Genomic DNA, 17,225 nt, shown 5'->3' with positions numbered 1-17,225 from the left:
GCTCTGTCGTACTCAAGCTAGGTCCTTTCATCACCCACATATGTGGCTGTGATGAGTGAGATAGGTGGATATTTTGAGAGAAGGCTAGTGAATAGCTTCAGAACTGTGTGCCCCAGCTGGAAGGCAGCCAAGCTCATGGAAAGGCCCAGAGACCCAAATCTGACCCTCGCGTGGCTCCCTAGTAGTGCAGTGAACAATTTCTGGAGGGTGGCGGCAGTAGCGGCGGCGATGTTCCTGCAGGTTTGCTGGCCAGGCAGACCAGAGAAAAGGAGTTCTGATTTTTTTTTATTTTTAAATTTTTCATGGACACAAAGTTGTCTCTGGTCGATTAAACAAAACCACTAAGGAGAAGCATCCCATGTGGCTTTCCCAGGCTGCAGGGAGAGGGTTTTTTAAGCCCCACTGCAGGGAGCAGTCTTTGTTGGCAGAGCCCAGCTTGTTGTTTACCTTCTAGAAGTTTCTCCTCACCCAGAGGTAGCTACCGGTGTGTCCTGCAGAAAAAGATGATTTTCCTGTCCTTATAGCTCTCCTTGCCAGTGCTCCGGCCCCCTTGCCAGGGTCAGGGATTGGGGTGGAGGAGGGGAGCAATCCAGGAGCAGCTAGAAAGATCACATTAGAATCTTGGCTCTGCTCCCTCACTGCAATCTCAGGTGAGCTGAGCCTTTCCAGTCCCCCGTCTAGAGAATGTGGTAATGGCAGCACCCTCCCCTCCAGCATGGGGGAGCAAGGCCGACAGCACAGAGCCTGGTGAGTCCACCGTGGGCTCAGCAAGGCAAGGAGAGGAGATGAGAAATAACACTGACCTGATGGAGGTGGGTCGCCTTCGCTTCTGCTTAATGAGCCGGTGCCTGCGTGAGCCTGGGATGCGGGCTGGCAGCCCGCAGGCTCTCAGTGCCCCATCCCTGCCCCCCGGGACCACCGCCCCCCGTGTTGTGTGTGATTGTGGCTCTCAGCCCCGTGACCATCACATAAACTCCACGATGGTCCTCAATGGTCTCGCAGCATCAGGGACTTGTGCTCTCCTGTGTTTCAAGCCTGATCCCAAGAAAGTTGTGTTTCGCCGGGTGTGGAAATATCCTGACCACCCTGGCTGCACAGCCCCTTGCCCCTCAGTCTCTCAGCTCAAAGGGAAGAGCTGACATAATGGACAAAGTGCCTGCCTTCTTCAAAAGGACTTCGGGGCAAATGGTGGGCAACGAGAGGGGTACAGAAGGAGGACGGGTGTCTGCTCTGCTTTCACGGACAACACTCCCCAGGGTCTGAGGGGGCCATGTAGCAGGAGGTTAGTAGCTGCATGGCCCCACTGGAGTTTATGCAGCTGAGCAGTGGGGTTACCCGAGAGGCACTGGGAGCCTTTCCCTGGGCGGCCCGAGGCCGAGGTGGAGGAACTGTGGTCGTGGCCCTTGGGGAAGGGGCTTCTAGTATGTGAGATGTACACGGAGCTGCCGCCGTGTGCCGGGTGTCTGCACACATGTGCCCTTGCTTGACTCTCACCACAGCCTTGAAACATGGGTGGTCCTGCTCCCCGTTTTCAGCCAGAGAACACAAGGCGTGGAGCAGCCGAGTAGCTGGCCCACGGCCACGCGACAGCATGGCCCAGCGAGTGAGCTCCCGGCCTCTGTGTCCTTGCCTTACGCTGTCTCCAGGTGGGCAGCAGCCCGCTGCGAATGTAAGAAAACGAAACCTTCAAGCAGGGGAAACTGAGGAGTGGGGGCAAGCCAGGCCGTGCCACTGTACCCCAAGACCAAATCTGGCCTGTGCAGCTTGGACAGGGTTTGCCTGGCGCCCTGTTGTCTGCAGCCCTTACCTTACCTTTGGGGTCTCCGCAGATCCATGCTTAGCAGTCAGGGACACCCCCACACACACACTCAGCTCTCCTCATGCCGCTGTCCTTGTTTACAGAAGGGGCTCTGGGAAGGGCAGGGCCTTCCTTCACTCCTGCTTGCCCCGGTGCGCCTCGCATTCCCTTGCCTTCCTCGGGGTTGTGGGGAGCAGCCGAAATGCAGACGCAGCAGCCTGAGACCCGGTCTCACCACCAGCTGGAGCCCAGACACTCCTTAGCACAGTGTGTGCTGGAGGAGGCTGCAGCGAGCTGCGGTGTCTGTGACATCAAGGGGCAGTGGTGTGCATGTGTGTGTGTGTGCACTGAGTGCACGAGTGTGCATGTGCACATGAGTGTGAGCACACATGCACAAGAGAATATGCACATGTGAGTGCATGCACATGTGTGCACACTTATGTGGGTGTGTGCATAAGTGAGCATTGTGCAAACGGGTGTGTAAATGGACACTAGTTCCCTAAGGGTAATTTTTAGGAAACCTAAAAATCTAATCTATACTTTCACCAGATGTCACAAATGTTTCCAGTCAAACTTGACATCCTAAACAAACATGGTATCACTATAAGAGGGTGGCTTGGTAAGGCCAAAAAAGCAAGGGTTCACACCCTGCCCTGCCCATCACCACTGGGAAAAGCCAAGGCAGCCCCTTGGGGTCCACTCTGTAGGGAGCAGACAGAGCCCAAGGATGGGTCCACAGATCACAAAGGTGCATGTAGGTAAGAAATAACCTACACTAGTTTCTGCTCTTGTCAGCAATCGATAGTCTTTATTCAGCCAATTTGTGTAGAATTTCCAGCCTCAGAGCTTCCCACTGACCACTTCAGACCAAGCAAGTTCCTGATGGTGGAATTAGAAAATCGGAACTGAAGGCTGCCTGCCACCACGAGGGCTTGACTCCCCTTGTCTGAGAATCCCCCATAGCTCGCTGATCAGTCACGGGGTCTGCACCTCTGCGGTCGCAGTTGATTCGTCGGGGTGGGGGGGGGTGGCGGCCGGTTGCTAAATCCTAGGCTCCCAGGATTGCTCGGAGGGTACCGGCGGCGGGGGCTCTTTCCCGGAGGCGAGGGCGAGGCGGGGGACTTGGCCAGGTCCCCGGCGGGGTGGCGTGCAAAGTATGGAGGACGGCGAGAAAGGAACAGGCGGGACACAGTTCTTTTAGGGTGAAGAAGCCAAGAGAGTTTATTAGGGGAGAGTACAAGCTTATATCGGGCGTTTAGAGGGCGGGGTAGCTGTAGAGGTTAAAGGCTTGGATTGGTTCTGAGAGGGCGCGGAGGTTGATTGAAAAGGGGCGAGAGTTGCTCCGGTAACGGTGTCTGGCAACAATGTATGCGCACTGGTGGTAATGGGAGTTGCACTGGCAACGGGGAGTGTCCGGGCAAGATAAGGGGATGGGGAAAAGGCGGTTCCCTCCGGCAAGCCTCCCCTAACAGTGGTATTTTGGGTGAGGAAATGGGGCCTGCCTCCGGCCTCACTTTCCCAGGCCCGGGGGGCTGCGGAGGGCGCTGTCACCCGTGCCCACCACCCTCCCCAGGGGCTGATCAGGTCCCCCAGCCCAGGCCCGCCAAGTTGAAGCACGTAATCAGTGTCCCGCATTTCCCCCTTCTTTTCTAATTAAAGGAAGAAGCTTACCGGAGAGGCCCGCTAAGGGATGAGGGAAGGGGGGAGGTCGGGGAGGGGAAAAGGGGTTGACGGTGGCTCAGCGAGGCTGGAGCTCGGCATTGGTGTGGCGCCCGGGCGCTCGACAGGGGCCTTGCTGCTTGCGGGATGGACGAGGGTGGGGGGTTTAAAGTTGGAGGTTCAGAGAAGCTGGAGCTCGAGGTTGGTGCGATGTTCAGGCGATCGAGAAGGGCCTCGCGGTCGGCGGGTTGACCGGTGGCGGTGAGGTCGCGGAGGGTTGGTTGTCATCTCGGAGTAGGGAGCGTCAGAGGTGGCGAGTCGCTGGTACTGGACTTGCACGAACGAGGAGAAAATAGCATCCGTTTGTTTCCTTACAAGCTGGACAATTCTGCGGATAATGCAGGGTCCTAAGGTGAGAGCTAGAATAATCATTAGTAGGGGGCCGAGGAGAGGGAGGAGGTAAGGGAGGAGGGGGGTAAAGATGTGGGACCAATAGCTGGTGGCTTCACGGTCTCTTTTGCGTTGTTCCAGTCCCTCTCGGACCTTTTTTAGGCTGTCCTCGGCGAGACCCGTAGAATTGGCATATACACAGCACTCTTCTCCTAGGGCGGCACAAAGGCCTCCTTCTTTGAGGAGGAGAAGGTCGAGACCTCGGCGGTTTTGGAGCACTACCTCAGAGAGGGAATTGACAGAATTTTTAAGATGGGAAATAGCGTCTTGTAGGTGACGAATGTCCTCGTCAGCAGCCACCCGGAGGTGAGTTAGGGCGGAGCCTTGACTGGCTAATGCAGCGATTCCGGTGCCAGCGCCTGCAAGACCTAGGAGGGAGGCAATCGTGAGGACGGTGATGGGCTCTCGCTTTTGCAGTGGGGCAGAAGCTGCAGTTGTTTCCAGGCGGAGGAAGAAGTCTTCCTCGCTATGGTATAGGACCCTAGGGATGAGGACAATTAGGAGGCAAGTTTCATTAGTTGTATTGAGGGTTTGTACGTTAAGGCAGGGGGTAAGCCCTGTAGAGGAGCAGAGCCATTGGGAGGAGTTATGAGGGATGAGAAATTTTGCAGAGCTGCTGGGAGATGAGTAGTCGGCGCAAGCTGTGAGGTTGGGAGAGTTACTTGAGCGAGGGCGGATGCACTTTCCTGTAAAGGAGACTGAATGAAAGGTTAGGGGGACGGCAGAGGTATTCCAATTGCATTCCGAGGGGCTGTCCTCTGTGTTTTCTGAAAAGGAGAGGTTGGAGGCAACTGGCTCATACAGGGGGGAGGAAGTGGAGAGGCAAAGCCAACAAGAGGAGGTAAGATTGGGGTTGGAGGAATTCACTGAGGTGAAGGCTGCTTGGATAAGGCCGAGGAGGGGAGAAGAGTAGCGGGAGGAGTAGCGAGAGGGGGGTAGAGGAGGTCGGGGTGGTGGGGTTGGCGATGCATTGTTTGCAGCTGAGGTGCGGCTGGTTGGAGCTGAGGTGCGGCTGGAGAGCTGTGGAAAAAGGGGGTTAATGACTTGGTTGGGACCTATGCCAGAGGGTGTTCTTAATGCAGTATTTTGGCCTGGTTGGTTTGCAGCCTCTTTTTTTATGAGAATAAGTGATCCTGGGTCGGTTCCGTCCTTATAGATTCTGAAGCCCCAAGTTCGACCGAGTAACCAGGAGGGATTAGTGGGAAGTTGCACGGTAAGATTAAGGTGAGTGCAGGTACCTGTGGGTGGAAGGTGGGAACTGTCGTCCGTGCTGAAATAAACAGGCTCATCACGGGGTTTGCAGTTCCAGGGGGCCCAGCATAGGGTAAGATAGTGATCAACGCTAGACGGCTTCCAACCAGTAGCTAATGTCTCGCAGCCCCAATAGGCACAATAATATTGATTGGGGGCATTGCAATACGATTTTCCAGGGTTGGAGGCTGGGCACATATAATATTGGTGTTCATTACTGCCAACGGGAGGGTTGGGAAATAGATTAGAGGCGTTGACGAGAAAAGAAGGTTGCCCTGCTGTAACATGGGTTTGTATAACTGTGGAATCTTCCCACCGTGCCAAGGTCCATTTCCAAGGCTGGTGAGGGGAGTGGGGCTGGTAGACAGCCTGGGTAGAAGAGGCGAGAGCCAGCATGATCGTTAGAAGGGAAGCAATGCTCGGGTGGGGGTTAAGGAGGTGTAGGGGGCTGGCTTTTGCCCATCTATAGAGGCGTATAATTTCTCTGATTTCTTGTTTTTCCGGGGTTTCACTTGGACTGGGGTCCAGGCTCAGGTGTACTGTTGTCATTTGGTGCACCAGGCTGCGGAGACGACGGCGTTCTCGTCTCGTCAGACGCGTGGCTGCTGGTGGCGGGCCGGATTGCCCTTCCTGGGATCCAGATTGGTTGTGCTGCATCATCTGGGAAAACACAAGCAAACCCGCGCCCCTGGGCGAGGAGTGGGGAGGGACCCTTCCAGGCGTTATTCTCTGGGTCCTTCCAGTAGACCATCGGGGCCTGGGTGGGCCTATACGAGGGCCCCCAATGTTTATGTAGGGGCGAAAGTCCTTCTTTATTGAATGTCAGTAGATTAAGGTGAATGAGGGCTGCTATGATAAGGTCCCCTGGAGTTGCCTGGGGGAGCATTGCCCTCTCTTTTTCAATTTGTGTTTTTAAGCGGCAATGGACTGCTTCCACAATGGCTTGTCCCTGTGGATTATAAGGGATGCCGAAATGATGGGTGATGTTATATAACTGAAGAAAGGCCGCAAAGGAGGCACTGCGATAGGCAGGCCCATTGTCCGTTTTTATGTCCCAGGGGACTCCCATGAAGAGAATTCCCTGTCTTAGGGCATTGATACAGTGTTTGGCCGTTTCCCCGGCGAGGGGGACTGCATAACACATGGCCGAGAAGGTGTCAATTATTACATGTACATACTTGAGGCGCCCAAAGGACGGTACATGAGTTACATCCATTTGCCATCTAGAATTGGGTTTTAGGCCTCGTGGGTTGACTCCCTGAGGTTGCAGGGGGCCAAGCGGTGTAAAGGGCGCACAAGTTGCACAATTGCGGACAAGATGTTTACAGGTATCTAGGGGGAGGCCACATAAATGATGCAATGACGTAGCCGAAAAGTGAAACCTGGAATGCAATAACTTGGCCTGGTTAACAGCGTCCCCCGGAGGGGCTGCTGTGTGGGTTAGCATAGCTTGGGTATTTTGAGCTGAGACCGCTTGGTCTACTATACTGTTGCCATTAGCCAAGGGCCCCGGAAGGCCTGAGTGACTACGAATGTGGCTAACGAACCAAGGATCCTGTCTATGCTCTAAGATGCTTCTGAGGTCAGAAAGTACTTTATCGATGGCCGAGTTCCCGGGGAAAAAGGTGGAAAATGCGAGGACTCGGCAGACCTGATACGTGTAGAGGCTGTCAGTGAAAATGTTTACTGGGTGGCTGCAGTGGGCGTTTAGCGCGTATGACACTGCCAGAATTTCCCCCACTTGGACTGAATGAAGGTTGACATAACTGAATAGGCGGGGTTCTGGATGGTCCTGCGAATAAGAGAGGAAGGCGAAACGGGTTTTGGAGGCGTCAGTAAAGACGGTAGTGGCACCCGGGATGGGTGCAGAGGAGGGGAAAGGATGGAAGGGGCTGCGGAAGGGAAGCTTGGCGAGTCCCTGTAACAGCCGATGGCTAGGATAGTGGCAGCTGAATTCCCCATGAAATCCTTCTAAAAGGATTTGCATGTCCGGGTTGTCACGTATAAGCAGGCGGGTTTGGCCTGCGTCTAGGGGCCAAACAATTTTTTCTGGCGGCTCTCCGAATACATGAACAGCCAGGGTGACTAGATCTGAAGCTAGGCTGATCCAGAGCCGCACTGCGGGGCAAATTTTTCTAAGCCGGCTTTTAGCAGGGTGCACCCAAAGTAGAGGGCCTTCCTGCCACAGGCAGCCCATGGGTGTGCCGGGCGTAGGAAGGATGAGTGCTATAAGATTGCCCTCTTTAGTGCTGAACCTGTTGAGACAGCAGGCGGCGAGTGCCTTGTTAATTGCGGCAATGGCTTCCTTTGCCTCCTGGGTGAGCTTAATGCGCCGGGAGATTGCTAGCGGCGGGGTTTCAGGGACACTCAGCAGCATAAAGAGTGGTTGGAGCTGCGCGGTGGTGATCGGCAACGCAGAGCGGAGCCAATTGATCTGACCGCAGAGCTGTTGAAGCTCAGTGATAGTGACCCGATCCGGTATGTCCAGCTGGGGAGCGGACGGGGCAATGGTTCTATTAATACTAAACCCTAAGAAGGCTAATGGTGGCACAATTTGAACTTTATCGGGCTGAACCGTAAGGCCGAGGTCAGCTAAATTAGTGGTGAGGTCTTTGAGGATTAGAGGAAGTGCCTCGGCGTCCTCAGAGGCCACCAAGATGTCATCCATGTAATGGATGAGCATGGCCTGCTTTCTCAGGGGGGCCACTGCGTGATTAACATACATTTGGCAGATGGCCGGACTGTTACGCATCCCTTGAGGGAGGACTTTCCATTGGTACCTGCTAGCCGCGCCCGCGTGATTGGGGACGGGGACTGTAAAGGCAAAGCGCGGGCGGTCTCGCTCATGTAGCGGGATGGAAAAGAAACAGTCTTTGATGTCAATGGTGGCTACATGATAGTGGGCCGGGATTGCCACCGGATGGGGGAGGCCAGGCTGCGGGGAACCCATTGGAAGAATATGCTTATTGATTTCCCGCAGATCATTGAGGAGCCTAAATTTTCCTGTGGCTTTTTTATGAATAACAAACACTGGCGAATTATAGGGACTAGTAGAAGGTTCTATGTGGCTTGCGTCCAATTGTTCTTGGACAAGGGCTTGGAGTGTCACTAATTTATGCGTGGGAAGGGGCCACTGCTCCACCCATATAGGTTCCTCAGTATCCCACTGCAGAGGAACGGGCGCTGGAGGTTTTAAACGAGCAGTGGCGCACATTATTGGGGGGGCTGCGTGGTAAGCACTGCCCCAGAGGCGGCGAGGATGTCACGGCCCCATAAAATTTGGTCTATGGTGTGTAGAAATAACGGGCGGAAGGTGCCTGAGTGGCCCTCTTCATCCTCCCACTTAATGGGCCCTATGGCCTGAAGAGAGGTGGAGGTACCAGTGGCTCCCACTACCGAGGGACCATCGAGAACCATGCACATGGTGGCATACTGAGCGGGCATGCAAGAGACTTCTGCCCCTGAATCGAGTGTGCCCGTGTACCATTGCCCCTCTATTCTTAACTTACGAGTAGGCTTTTCTGGAGTGATAGGGACTGTCCACAGAAGCGTTTTGCTGCCGGTGAAGTGATTAGTTTTATTAGAACCGGTCGGCACGCTGCCTCTTAGGGGCGGGGCTGACGCTTGCCCCGCTTGGAGTTTAAAGCTTGCTCAGTGCCCTGGCGCTGACTGCCGTCAGGGCACCAGGGATAGCAGAGGTTTTTTAAGCTATCCTTGCTAATATCTCTGGGGCTGCTCTTGCAATCGCGCGCCCAGTGATAGCCACGCTGGCAGCGTGGGCAGGGAGCGGGAGGGGGGCGCCCATTGCGTTGCCTGAAAGGCGGGCGGTTGACCTCCGCATTGGGGCACTCCCGGGCAAAATGGCCACTCTGCCCGCACTTAAAGCAACCTGTGGTGGCGGCTAAGGCGGCAGTGACAGCGCCAGAGACAGCCTGGGCTAGGGACGCGGCAGCTGGGTCAAAGGCGCTGCAGGCGAGAACCCAGTCATCTAGACTTTTTTCCCGCAAGGGGAGAATGGCTTGCTTACAGGGGGGGTTAGCCCCTTCTAGAATGAGTTCCCGGGTGAGAGCTAGCTGGGCTTGGGGGTTGCTAACTTTTCTAGCGCAGGTTTCTTCGACCCTGGATACGAAGGTGGCGAAAGGTTCGTTTGGCTCCTGGAGGAGCTTGGTAAAGTTGTCAGGTCGACGGGCAGAGCAGTTGGCAAACGCGCGTAAGGCGATGCCTCTGAGGATAGTCCAGAAGGTGGCAGGGACATTAATATAAGCAGACGCATCTAGAAACGCTCCCGTGCCTAGATAGGCTTCGGGGTGATGATAGACTCCAGTGGCTGCGTCTTGCTCACTTTGCTTAGCTGCTTCCGCCTGGAAGTGAGCATGCCAATCAACAAACTGGCAGGGGTTAAGAATGGAACGGGCAAGCGAGGGCCAGTCTTGGGGGATGCAAAAGTCCATGCCGAGATCCTGCAGTATTTGGGAAGCGTATGGGCTACCTAACCCGTCCTCCTTGACGGCCCTGCGAAGCTGCTTGATAGTATCAGAGTCAATGGGATACCAGTCATACGGTTTCTGTGGTGTGGGGGTAAGGTTAAGAGGAAAGCAGCGAAAAGCACGAGAGAAAGGAGGACGCGCTTGCAGAGGGCTTGGCGCGGGAGTGGGGGTAGGGGGAGCGTTGCCCCAAGGGTTGCCTTGAGGTGTAGAAGGCAGCCAGGGGTTATTTGCCGGCAGGGTGGGAGGAGCGGCGGCAGCTGCTGGTAGCGGCTCCGAGGGGGAGCTCGCCGGAGGGGGAGGCGGAAGTGGGAGGCCCCAAGCGTCGCAAGACGGCGGCGCGGTGGGAGTGGCTAAGGCATAAGATGGTGGACTAGCTCCGCCCTGTGAAAGGGCGGGGTAAAGAGCATGCGGTTTCCGGCCCAGCTTAGGGCTGACGTCATCGCCGGAGCACTTCCTCCCCTCGATGGAAGAAGAAGGAGGAGGAGGAAGTTCGCCATCTTGGCGAGGCTCAGTGTTATTTTGTTTTTTGGGAGTTACTTCGAGCGCGTTGTTAATCTGCTCGACTAAGGACTCTGTGTCCGAATCGTGGTCTACATTAGTATCGCTGTCTGAATCTGTTGACTGGGTTGATAGGGCCTCCTTGGATTTAATGGGGCCTCGATCAGGGGGGAGGGAGCCTTGAAGGCAGGAGCGGACGGTTATTAAGGTGGGGAGCAAGCCGGGAGGGAAGCGCTTGCTCTCATGTTCCATGGCGTTGGTGACCCGATCAATAAGGCGATCATAAGTAACAGGGTCCCAAAGATGGCAAGTGGTGAGCCATGGGTTAAAGGGCAGCAGGAGGTCCCAGTATACTTGCAGCTGCCGGACAGACACCTTACAGCGATGTGTGTCTAGGAGACCAGCCAGAGCACGAACTTGGGGTGCTTGGCGTGCAGATAGACGATTACCCATAGCGGAGTGAGAAAAGAAAAAAGGGGGGTTGATTATTGAGTAAAGAAAATGAGGTAAACCGAGGAAACGGCGAGAATAGAAGGCAGGAGCCTTTAGTAGCGAGAGCAGTTTGGGGGGGACGGTCGCAAAGAGGCACACCGCGCGAAACAAAGAAACAAAGACACAAAGGACCACAGCAAAGTAATGGAGGGGAAGAGGGAAAGCTACTGGAGGAAGAGTGTTAGGAGGAATGGGGGGACATAGGAAGAGAAGACGAAAGATAGTCGGGGGTAAGAGTTAGGTTAACGCGGGAAAGGAAGAGCGGCCCGGGCGCGGAGCGGCGTGGGAGAGGCGGCTCCAGACGTGGAGCGGCGAGGGAGAGGCGGCTCCGCGGGGCGGCGAGGGAGAGGCGGCCCTTACTTTGCAGGCGAGGAGAAGGGGAGCTGGAGAGGCGTCCGGGCGAGCGGGTGGTTTCACTGGACCGCTGCGTGGAGAGGACTTTTAATTCCAGGGGCCCCACGTTGGGCGCCAGTTGCGGTCGCAGTTGATTCGTCTGGGGGGGGGGGTGGCGGCCGGTTGCTAAATCCTAGGCTCCCAGGATTGCTCGGAGGGTACCGGCGGCGGGGGCTCTTTCCCGGAGGCGAGGGCGAGGCGGGGGCTTGGCCAGGTCCCCGGCGGGGTGGCGTGCAAAGTATGGAGGGCGGCGAGAAAGGAACAGGCGGGACACGATTCTTTTAGGGTGAAGAAACCAAGAGAGTTTATTAGGGGAGAGTACAAGCTTATATCGGGCGTTTAGAGGGCGGGGTAGCTGTAGAGGTTAAAGGCTTGGATTGGTTCTGAGAGGGCGAGGAGGTTGATTGAAAAGGGGCGAGAGTTGCTCCGGTAACGGTGTCTGGCAACAATGTATGCGCACTGGTGGTGATGGGAGTTGCACTGGCAACGGGGAGTGTCCGGGCAAGATAAGGGGGGTGGGGAAAAGGCGGTTCCCTCCGGCAAGCCTCCCCTAACAGTGGTATTTTGGGTAAGGAAATGGGGCCTGCCTCCGGCCTCACTTTCCCAGGCCCGGGGGGCTGCGGAGGGCGCTGTCGCCCGTGCCCACCACCCTCCCCAGGGGCTGATCAGGTCCCCCAGCCCAGGCCCGCCAAGTTGAAGCACGTAATCAGTGTCCCTCAGGGCAGAAGCTGCAGTTGTTTCCAGGCAGAGGAAGAAGTCTTCCTCGCTATGGTATAGGACCCTAGGGATGAGGACAATTAGGAGGCAAGTTTCATTAGTTGTATTGAGGGTTTGCACGTTAAGGCAGGGGGTAAGCCCTGTAGAGGAGCAGAGCCATTGGGAGGAGTTATGAGGGATGAGAAATTTTGCAGAGCTGCTGGGAGATGAGTAGTCGGCGCAAGCTGTGAGGTTGGGAGAGTTACTTGAGCGAGGGCGGATGCACTTTCCTGTAAAGGAGACTGAATGAAAGGTTAGGGGGACGGCAGAGGTATTCCAATTGCATTCCGAGGGGCTGTTTTCTGTATTTTCTGAAAAGGAAAGGTTGGAGGCAACTGGCTCATATAGGGAGGAGGAGGTGGAGAGGCAAAGCCAGCAGGAGGAGGTAAGATTGGGGTTGGAGGAATTCACTGAGGTGAAGGCCGCTTGGATAAGGCCGAGGAGGGGAGAGGAGTAATGAGAGGGGGGCAGAAAAGGTTGGGGTGGTGGTGTTGGCGATGCGTTGTTTGCAGCTGAGGTGCGGCTGGTTGGAGCTGAGGTGCGGCTGGAGAGCTGTGGAAAAAGGGGGTTAATGACTTGGTTGGGACCTATGCCAGAGGGTGTTTTTAATGCAGTATTTTGGCATGGTTGGTTTGCAGCCTCCTTTTTTATGAGAATAAGTGATTCTCGGTCGGCTCCTTTCTCATAGATTCTGAAGCCCCAAGTTTGACCGAGTAACCAGGAGGGATCAGTGCGGAGCTGCACTGTAAGATTAAGATGTGTGCAGGATTCCTCGCTTTCTCGGCCGAGCCAGTTAACTGTAGGGAGTTTGCACCCTGTAGGGGTCCATTTTAAGGTAAGGTAATGATTAGGAACAGGAGGCTTCCAATTAGTGGCTAATGTTTCACACCCCCAGTATGCACAGTAGTACTCGTTGGGGGAATTACAGTACGATTTTCCAGGATTTGAGGATGGGCACATGTAATATTGGGCCTGGGGATCACTTACCTTCCTGGCGCAGGTTTCTTCGACTCTGGAGACAAAGGTGGCGAAAGGCTCACTCGGCTCCTGGAAGAGCTTGGTGAATTTATTAGGCCGACAGGCAGAGCAGTTGGCAAAAGCTCGCAAGGCGATTCCCCGAAGGATAGGCCAAAAGGTGGCAGGCGCATTAATATAGGCGGATGCATTTATAAACGCTTCCGTGCCCAGGTAAGCCTCGGGGGGATGAGTGGCCCCAGTGGCTGCGTCTTGCTCGCTCTGCCTAGCTGCTTCCGCCTGGAAGTGAGCACGCCAATCAACAAACTGGCCGGGGTTAAGAATGGTACGGGCAAGCGAGGCCCAGTCTTGGGGGAGGCAAAAGTCCATGGCGATATCCTGTAGTAATTGGGAAGCGTATGGGCTACTTAACCCGTCTTCCTTGACGGCCCTGCGAAGCTGCTTGATAGTATCACAGTCAATGGGATACCAGTTATACGGTTTCTGTGGTGTGGGGGTAAGGTTAAGAGGAAAGCAGCGAAAAGCACGAGAGAAAGGAGGACGCGCTTGCAGAGGGCTTGGCGCGGGAGTGGGGGTAGGGGGAGCGTTGCCCCAAGGGTTGCCTTGAGGTGTAGAAGGCAGCCAGGGGTTATTTGCCGGCAGGGTGGGAGGAGCGGCGGCAGCTGCTGGTAGCGGCTCCGAGGGGGAGCTCGCCGGAGGGGGAGGCGGAAGTGGGAGGCCCCAAGCGTCGCAAGACGGCGGCGCGGTGGGAGTGGCTAAGGCATAAGATGGTGGACTAGCTCCGCCCTGTGAAAGGGCGGGGTAAAGCGCTTGCGGTTTCCGGCCCAGCTTAGAGCTGACGTCATCGCCGGAGCACTTCCTCCCCTCGATGGAAGAAGAAGGAGGAGGAGGAAGTTCGCCATCTTGGCGAGGCTCAGTGTTATTTTGTTTTTTGGGAGTTACTTTGAGCGCGTTGTTAATTTGCTCGACTAAGGACTCTGTGTCCGAATCGTGGTCTACATTAGTATCGCTGTCTGAATCTGTTGACTGGGTTGATAGGGCCTCCTTGGATTTAATGGTGCCTCGATCAGGGGGGAGGGAGCCTTGAAGGCAGGAGCGGACGGTTATTAAGGTGGGGAGCAAGCCGGGAGGGAAGCGCTTGCTCTCATGTTCCACGGCGTTGGTGACCCGATCAATAAGGCGATCATAAGTAACAGGGTCCCAAAGATGGCAAGTGGTGAGCCATGGGTTAAAGGGCAGCAGGAGGTCCCAGTATACTTGCAGCTGCCGGACAGACACCTTACAGCAATGTGTGTCTAGGAGACCAGCCAGAGCACGAACTTGGGGTGCTTGGCGTGCAGGTAGACGATTACCCATAGCGGAGTGAGAAAAGAAAAAGGGGGGTTGATTATTGAGTAAAGAAAATGAGGTAAACCGTGGTCGCGAGGCCGAAGGAGACGGCGAGAATAGAAGGCAGGAGCCTCTAGTAGCGAGAGCAGTTTGGGGGGGGGGCGGTCGCAAAGAGGCACACCGCGCGAAACAAAGAAACAAAGACACAAAGGACCACAGCAAAGTAATGGAGGGGAAGAGGGAAAGCTACTGGAGGAAGAGTGTTAGGAGGAATGGGGGGACATAGGAAGAGAAGACGAAAGGTAGTCGGGGGTAAGAGTTAGGTTAACACAGGAAAGGAAGAGCGGCCCGGGCGCGGAGCGGCGTGGGAGAGGTGGCTCCGGACGTGGAGCGGCGAGGGAGAGGCGGCTCCGCGGGGCGGCGAGGGAGAGGCGGCTCCGCGGGGCGGCGAGGGAGAGGCGGCCCTTACTTTGCAGGCGAGGAGAAGGGGAGCTGGAGAGGCGTCCGGGCGAGCGGGTGGTTTTACTGGACCGCTGCGTGGAGAGGACTTTTAATTCCAGGGGCCCCACGTTGGGCGCCAGTTGCGGTCGCAGTTGATTCGTCTGGGGGGGGGGGGTGGCGGCCGGTTGCTAAATCCTAGGCTCCCAGGATTGCTCGGAGGGTACCGGCGGTGGGGGGCTCTTTCCCGGAGGCGAGGGCGAGGCGGGGGACTTGGCCAGGTCCCCGGCGGGGTGGCGTGCAAAGTATGGAGGGCGGCGAGAAAGGAACAGGCGGGACACGGTTCTTTTAGGGTGAAGAAGCCAAGAGAGTTTATTAGGGGAGAGTACAAGCTTATATCGGGCGTTTAGAGGGCGGGGTAGCTGTAGAGGTTAAAGGCTTGGATTGGTTCTGAGAGGGCGCGGAGGTTGATTGAAAAGGGGCGAGAGTTGCTCCGGTAACGGTGTCTGGCAACAATGTATGCGCACTGGTGGTAATGGGAGTTGCACTGGCAACGGGGAGTGTCCGGGCAAGATAAGGGGGTGGGGAAAAGGCGGTTCCCTCCGGCAAGCCTCCCCTAACAGTGGTATTTTGGGTGAGGAAATGGGGCTTGCCTCCGGCCTCACTTTCCCAGGCCCGGGGGGCTGCGGAGGGCGCTGTCGCCCGTGCCCACCACCCTCCCCAGGGGCTGATCAGGTCCCCCAGCCCAGGCCCGCCAAGTTGAAGCACGTAATCAGTGTCCCGCACACCTCCACAGAAGGAAACCATTTCACTGATTCAGAACTGAGAGGACGTCAGAAGAAAACAACAGCGGGGTTGCTAGAGCATCGTTTCCTCATTCTGGACGCCCCTCCTTCCTCCTTGCAGTTGTTTTAACAATGTGTCATCTTCAGCCTCATTTCTGCTATTTCCAACGTGTTAGGCTCTAACCTGAGGGAGCACAAGATGGATTCAAGTGGCTTTTTGTTGGCACTGCTTTCGAGACCCCTGGGTCAGGCACGGGGCACTCAGGGGCCATCCCGACTTTTCTCTCTATGGACTGCTCGCAGCAAAGTCTGACTTCCACATGAGCTCCTCTCGCTCTCCTCCGCTGGCCAGCTTCCCAGCCCTCAGTTACTGGGTGTTCAAGGAAGAAAACTCTTGTTTGTTTGATAATTAAACAGTTGGATTCAAAAGCTAAATGTGAATTGATTTTGGAGGATCTGTTTTGAGTAACTTTTTTCATTTCCTTGTTGCTAACACAAATCCCATGCAATGGGTTGTTTTAACCAGTGGGAAGTTTTGGGCTCATGGTTTTGAGACGAGGGCAAGTCCAAAGCCGGGTGTCATCAAGGCAATGCTTTCTTCCTGGAGACGCGTTCTGGGGCTGGCTGCCGGCGATCCTTGGCCCTTGGCTCCTCAGTCACATGGTGGCCTCTCGTGACCCCCCCCCCCTCCTCTGGGTTCCATTGGCTTTCAGCTTTGGGCTACTTCCTCCGTGCCTTTTTTCTCTCCCTCTGTGACCTTCTCTATGAGGCCTTCAGTAACAGGATTAAGACCCTTCCTGGGTTACCTGAACTCACCTCATCAGAAGGTCGTACTTGCAGTGGCTCCCACGCACAGGAAGGGATTAAGTTTAAGAACATGTTTTTCTGGGGTCCATGGCTCCAAACTGCCCCAGTCACTGAGAATGGATTTGCTTCAGTAAGGATTTGTCAGGTGTAGTCCCTCCTATCCAGGAAGAGTTTTGTACTGTGTCTTTCCTGGGCTCAGAGAATCATAAGCTCTAAGTTGATATCTCAGTCCAGGACATCTCCAGCTGAAGCTCAAAAGGCCTCCTGGACCACGCGGTGTCTTCAGGTTTTAACCCAATCAACGAAGGAGAATTATCAGTAGGTTTCTGGAAATAACTCATATGATTGCGCTGGGTATTTATTATAAAAGTAATAACTACTACATATTTGTTATAGAAAATTTGGGAAATGCAAATAAGAGGAAAAGTAAAACCAGAAATATCACTCCCCAGTGGCTATCACTCCCAACATTTTTGATGTCCTTCACGTCTTTTGTCTATGCCTGTAATTCTTTTCAAAATCATATCACATTATATTTACTCTCTATAACCCGGTTGTTTTTTACTTAGCTCAACCCACTCTTGATTATCTTTGCCCAACAAATACTTTTCTAACCATCATTTCTGGTGGTTGCAGGACATACCATTAAGTGGGTCTACCTGATTTTGTTTAGCCATTTCCCTTTTGTGGGATATTCCAAGGGATTTTTAAGGAATGGAGCGATACAATCAAATATAAATTTTTAAAAGTGCCCCAAAGTTTTGTAGAGTGTTACATTAGTCAAATTTATCATGCTGTTTTTCTCTAAGTAACAGTTGCTATTTCTGCATTTTCCTTCCTTGGGGTGTTCATTCCTTAAAGTTCTGGGATTAAAAGTCCAGACCCTCTGGCGGTGTGATTGTGAAGACCTTGGGGCTCACACTCCCTTTATCCAGTGTATGGATGGATGAGTAGAAAAATGGGGACAAAAACTAAATGAAAAATAGGGTGGGATGAAGGGAATGATTTGGATTTCTTTTTTACTTTTATTTCTTATTCTTATTCTTTCTGATATAAGGAAAATGTTCAAAAATAGATTGGGGTGATGAATGCACAACTATATGATGG

General features: G+C 54.6%; 1 protein-coding gene across 7 annotated transcripts in view; it reads left to right on the top strand.

Moving 5' to 3' along the window:
- The window catches only part of NINL (ninein like), a 190,609-nt gene that overhangs the window by 127,035 nt on the left and 46,349 nt on the right, over positions 1-17,225 (top strand). The window lies entirely within an intron of this gene.

Source organism: Choloepus didactylus, chromosome 19, assembly GCF_015220235.1.
Source record: "Choloepus didactylus isolate mChoDid1 chromosome 19, mChoDid1.pri, whole genome shotgun sequence".
In the NCBI taxonomy this organism is placed as follows: domain Eukaryota; kingdom Metazoa; phylum Chordata; class Mammalia; order Pilosa; family Megalonychidae; genus Choloepus; species Choloepus didactylus.
The sequence above is the reverse complement of the archived record's forward strand: the minus strand, read 5'-3'. Positions and strand labels throughout refer to the sequence as shown.